Source organism: Physeter macrocephalus, chromosome 14, assembly GCF_002837175.3.
Source record: "Physeter macrocephalus isolate SW-GA chromosome 14, ASM283717v5, whole genome shotgun sequence".
Classification (NCBI taxonomy): domain Eukaryota; kingdom Metazoa; phylum Chordata; class Mammalia; order Artiodactyla; family Physeteridae; genus Physeter; species Physeter macrocephalus.
Window position 1 is genome coordinate 62,202,648 of NC_041227.1, and position 6,180 is coordinate 62,208,827.

Consider the following 6,180-nt stretch of genomic DNA (forward strand, 5'->3'; position numbering starts at 1 on the left):
TCAGCGGCCATGGCTCACGGGCCCAGCCGCTCCGCGGCATGTGGGATCCTCCCAGACCGGGGCGCGAACCCGGTTCCCCTGCATCAGCAGGCGGACGTGCAACCACTGCGCCACCAGGGAAGCCCCAGTCTTCAGCATTTTAACTACAATTAGGAACAAATTATTTGCAATATATCCATGCCTAGCACATGCCTAGCAGCCCTCAAGAAATGTTAGCAATAATAGCTATAATAGTTTTTGTTATTATTAATTGGTCATTACATGTTGATGGTCATACACTATAGATAGATAAACACCACTCCTCTCAATGTTTTCAGTCCTTGATATTCCTTCTTAATGTGTGGAGACCCCTCCACAATGAAGCTAATTGTATCAAACTGATGAGAAAATTATTAAAACATCTTAACAGATGATGCTGGGATTTTAGAAATGAATTTTTATACAATTCAGAAACTTGCTATACAGAAAACTTATCTATTGTGCTACATGGATTCATAGTATTCTCCACTTTTGGACTCAGAGCTGGATTATATTTCCCAGCCTCCTCTGTATTTTTAGTTGAGTATTTTACCAGTCAGTTTGGACTACCATAATAAAATATTATAGACTAGGTGGTTTAAACAACAAAAAATATATTTTCTCATAGTTCTAGAGGCTGGGAAGTCCAAGGTCAAGGTACTGACCTATTTGGTCCCTAGTGAAGGCTCTCTTCCTGGCTTGCAGATAGCCGCCTTTTCGCTGTGTCCTCACATGGTGGAGAGGAAAGAAGCTGTCTGTTTCTCTTCTTGTAAGGGCACCAACCCTACTGGATTAGGGCCTCATCCTTTTACCTCCTTTAGTCTTATTATCTCCTTATAGGCCCTGTCTCCAAATACAGTCACATAGGGCATTAGTGCTTTGCTACAGACTGAATGTTTGTGTATTCCCAAAATTTGTATGTTGAAATTAATCCCTAATGTAACAGTATTTTTAAAAATTTTTTATCTTTATTGGAGTATAATTGCTTTACAATGTTGTGTTAGTTTCTGCTGTACAACAACAAAGTGAATCAGCTATATGTATACATATATCCCCATATACCCTCCCTCTTGAGCCTCTCTTTCACCCTCCCTTTCTCAACAAAGTGAATCAGCTATATGTATACATATATCCCCATATCCCCTCCCTCTTGAGCCTCTCTTTCACCCTCCCTTTCTCACCCCTTTAGGTCATCACAAAGCATCGAGCTGATCTCCCTGTGCTATGCAACAGCTTCCCACTAGCCATCCATTTTACATTTGGTAGTGTATATATGTCAGTGCTACTCTCTCACTTTGTCCCAGCTTCCCCTTCCCCTTGTGCCTCAAGCCTGTAACAGTTATTTTGAGGTGGCCTTTGGGAGATAATTAGGTCATGAGGGCTATGCGCTCATGAATGGGATTAGTGTTTTTATAAAAGAGACCCCAGAGACCCCTCACCCATTCTTCCATGTGAGGATACAATGAGAAGATGGTGGTCTGTGAACAAGGAAGCAGGCTCTCAACAAACAACAAATCTGCTAGAGCCTTGATTTTGGACTTCCCAGCCACCAGAACTGTTAGAAATAGATTTCTATTGTTTATAAGCTACTCAGCCAATGGTACTCTGTTATAGCAGCCTGAATGGACTAAGACAGGATTCAACATATGAATCTGGGGGAGACACAATTCAGTCCATATTAGGTATGGTCATGTGATTGAGTTCCAGTCAGTGGGAAGTAGGAAGCAGTGATAAGTATCACTTTCAGGTACAGCACATGAAACTGTCCTTGCATATTCCTCCATGCTCTTTCTTCCTGCCAACAGTCTAGGATATCAACACTTAGAATGACCTTGAAGGCTATATGTTAAAGATGTAAAGTCACCATCTCCTTGAGTCTTTGAATGCACACAATATGTCTCCCCGCCAATCTGGAGCTATCCCGAGCAAGAATAAACTATTATTTTCAATCATGACATCTTGGGTCTCTTTGTTACAGCATGTAGCCTAGCCTAATATAGGTAGATCCTCTCAGTGTGATAGACTACCTCTGATAAGAATCCATTCTTCTTCCCTTTTGTATGAGAAAGCATAGAGTAAATATCATGTGGCTAACCTATCAGCTTCTTGCAAGGGCCCAGAAGAGTGGTAGCAGACCCACTGTGAAATAAAGGAAAAATATATATTGGTGTCTGCCCCAGGTTCCTAGCACAGAGCCCATGAAACCCCTGTAATTTCATGGATAATAAGAGTATCTTTTTTTCTAGTGAGGTGACTCAGGGTGGGCTCCTAGATGGCTCCTGGATGAGGAGTGGGTCACCAGAAACACCGAGCCATGATTAGAAGCTTGGAGCAAATTAATCAAACCCAAGAAGGGGGTCATTGGAACCTTCAATCTATAGCTGGCTGATCAGAAGCAAGATGACAACCTGGACTTGTGACTGGCGTCTGAAGTAATGGGGGGCGGTTTTATAGGACTGAGCCCTTAACCTGTGCAAGCTGATGCTATCTCTGGGTAGACAGTGTCAGAATTAAGTTGAATTGTAGGGTACCTAGCTGGTGTTACAGAATTGTGTGGTGTGGAGAAAATCCTCCACACGTTTGGTGATCAGCAGTGACAAGAATGAAGTGTTCTATATAAAAGTAAAGGCGGGGGGAGTCAAGATGGTGGAGTAGGAGGACACGGAGTTCATGTGTCCTCACCACTAGGGCACCTACCAGGTGCTGGTGGGGGACCTTGGACACCTAAGGGGACAGGAGGAACCCCCAAGCAACTGGGTAGGATGTGGGGGGAGGGGGAAGGAGAAGTGGAAGCTGAACAGGACAGGTGCCCCTGAGGGGTGGCTGGGGGAGGGGAGGGGCTCCCATGCCTGGAGGGACACACTCGCAGCGAGGGGATCAGTGGGGATGAGGAGAGACCCTCTGGGGATCGGAGGATCAGAAGGGAACACAGCCAGCGTTTCCCCCACCCACTTGGGCCTGGGGAGCCTGCTGAGGTCCAGGGTCTGCCTCTGCCCTCCGAGGCCCCTTCCTGCAGCTGGGCCCTGGGGAGTGGGAGAAAGGGAAGGGGAGGAAAAGTAGAGCGTAGACTGGGTCAGTGCCCCTAATGGGAAGCTGGGGGAGGGGAGGGGTTCCCACACTCGCTTGGGAGGGACCCATCCAAAGTGAGATCAGCCAGCAGGAAGGGAGAGAGACACTCGGGGGATAAGGAGGATCAGAAGGAAACGGGCCAGCGTTTCCCCTGCCCACTCTGGCCCCAAGGGGCCTGCTGAGGTCCGAGGCCTGATCCTCAGCACTCCAAGGCCCCCTCTGGCTGCACTGAGCCTAGGCACTACCCCCCACCCCCTGCCTTTTACCTCCACTCTGGTCCTAAGCCTAGGCCCTGCCCCCACCTAAGCCCCGGCCAGACCTAAGCCCCCCAACCTCTACACAGCCAAGGCCTTTTCCAGCTTTTTGTTTTGTTTTGTTTTGCTGTTGTGGTTGTTTTACCTTGCTTCTTTTTTTTTTTTTTTTTTTTACAATTGTTGATTACAACTTCATTTACAAAAGCTAAAAACTTTTTGATGATCCACACTCCAATGTCCTTCAGCATCGATTTACAGGAATAAATTCACATAAAAGTCAATTCGGATTTCCATTTAAATATTGGAACCAATATAAAATGTGGCTTTCAATATGCCACTGTCAACAATACCATCCTTAGGGTAAAAATCTTACAATGTATTAAAAACACAAAAGGCTATATATAAGAAATGTTATTTCTAATTCTGCCCACTCCATTTTCTACCAATTCCAACTAAATTCTTTTTTTGTTGTTGTTGAATTTTATTTTATTTTTTTAATACAGCAAATTCTTATTAGTTATCTATTTTACACATATTAGTGTATATATCTCAATCCCAATCTCCCAATTCATCACACCACCACCACAACCACCCCCGCCACTTTCCCCCCTTGGTGTCCATATGTCTGTTCTCTACATCTGTGTCTCTATTTCTGCCTTGCAAACTGGTTCATCTGCACCATTTTTCTAGATTCCACATATATGCGTTAACATATGATATTTGTTTTTCTCTTTTATATTTTTAGTTTTTTAAGGAACCTCCATACTGTTCTCCATAGTGGCTGTATCAATTTACATTCCCATCAACAGTGCAAGAGAGTTCCCTTTTCTCCACACCCTCTCCAGCATCTGTTGTTTATAGATTTTCTGATGATGCCCATTCTAACCAGTGTAAGGTGATACTTCACTGTAGTTTTGATTTGCATTTCTCTAATAATTAGTGATGTTGAGCAGCTTTTCATGTGCCTCTTGGCCATCTGTATGTCTTCTTGGAGAAATGCCTATTTAGGTCTTCTGCCCATTTTTTGATTGGGTTGTTTGTTTTTTGGATATTGAGCTGCATGAGCTGTTTATATATTTTGGAGATTAATCCTTTGTCTGTTGATTCATTTGCAAATATTTTCTCCCATCCAGAGGGTTGTCTTTTTGTACATGTAGCTGTCCAGTTTTCCCAGCACCACTTATTGAAGAGACTTTTTTCCATTGTATATCCTTGCCTCCTTTGTCATAGATTAGCTAACCATAGATCCTTTGCTGTGCAAAAGCTTTTAAGTTTCATTAGGTCCCATTTGTTTATTTTCATTTTTATTTTCATCACTCTAGGAGGTGGGTCAAAAAAGATCTTGCTGTGATTTATGTCAAAGAGTGCTCTAAGTGTCCAGTCTTACACATTTACATCTTTAAACCATTTTGAGTTTATTTTTGTGTACGGTGTTAGTGAGTGTTCTAATTTCATTCTTTTACATGTAGCTGTCCAGTTTTCCCAGCACCACTTATTGAAGAGGCTGTCTTTTCTCCACTGTATATCCTTCCCTCCTTTATCAAAGATAAGGTGACCATATGTGTGTGGGTTTATCTCTGGGCTTTCTATCCTGTTCCATTGATCTATATTTCTGTTTTTGTGCCAGTACCATACTGTCTTGATTACTGTAGCTTTGTAGTATAGTCTGAAGTCAGGGAGCCTGATTCCTCCAGCTCCGTTTTTCTTTCTCAAGAATGCTTTGGCTATTCGGGGTCTTTTGTGGTTCCATACAAATTGTGAAATTTTTTGTTCTAGTTCTGTGAAAAATGCCATTGGTAGTTTGATAGGGATTGCATTGAGTCTGTAGATTGCTTTGGGTAGTATAGTCATTTTGACAATACTGAGCCTTCCAATCCAAGAACATGGTATATCTCTCTCCATCTGTTTGTATCATCTTTGATTTCTTTCATCAGTGTCTTATAGTTTTCTGAGTACAGTTCTTTTACCTCCTTAGGTAGGTTTATTCCTAGGTATTTTATTCTTTTTGTTGCAATGGTGAATGGGATTGTTTCCTTAACTTCTCTTTCTGATCTTTCCTTGTTAGTGTATAGGAATGCAAGAGACTTCTGTGCATTAATTTTGTATTCTGCAACCTTACTAAATTCATTGCTTAGCTCTAGAAGTTTTCTGGTGGCATTTTAGGATTATCTATGTACAGTATCATGTCATCTGTAAATAGTGGCAGTCTTACTTTTTCTTTTCCAATTTATATTCCTTTCATTTCTTTTTCTTCTCTCATTGCCGTGGCTAGGGCTTCCAAAATTATGTTGAATAATAGTAGACATCCTTGTGTTGTTCCTGATCTTAGAGGAAATGCTTTCAGTCTTTCACCGCTGAGAATGATGTTTGCTGTGGGTGTGTCATATATGGCCTTTATTATGTTGAGGTAGGTTCCCTTTATGCCCACTTTCTGGAGAGTTTTTAACCATATATGGGTGTTGAATTTTGTCAAAAGTTTTTCTGCATCTATTGAGATGATCATATGGTTTTTATTCTTCAGTTTGTTAATATCGTGTATCACATTGATTGATTTGCATATATGGAAGAATCCTTGCATCCCTGGAATAAATCCCACTTGATCATGGATTATGATCCTTTTAAGGTGTTGTTGGATTCTGTTTACTAGTTTGTTCTTGAGGATTTTTGCATCTATATTCATCAGTGATATTTGTCTGCAATTACATTTTTTTGTAGTATCTTTGTCTGGTTTTGGTATCAAGGTGACAGTGGCCTTGTAGAATGAGTTTGGGAGTGTTCCTGCCTCTGAAATTTTTTGGAAGAGTTTGAGAAGAATGGCTGTTAGCTCTCTCTAAATGTT

At 41.9% G+C, this 6,180-nt stretch overlaps 1 protein-coding gene across 28 annotated transcripts in view; it reads right to left on the reverse strand.

Moving 5' to 3' along the window:
* DNAH3 (dynein axonemal heavy chain 3) overlaps positions 1-6,180 on the reverse strand; it is a 249,724-nt gene that overhangs the window by 198,290 nt on the left and 45,254 nt on the right. The gene's annotated exons all lie outside the window — the stretch shown is intronic.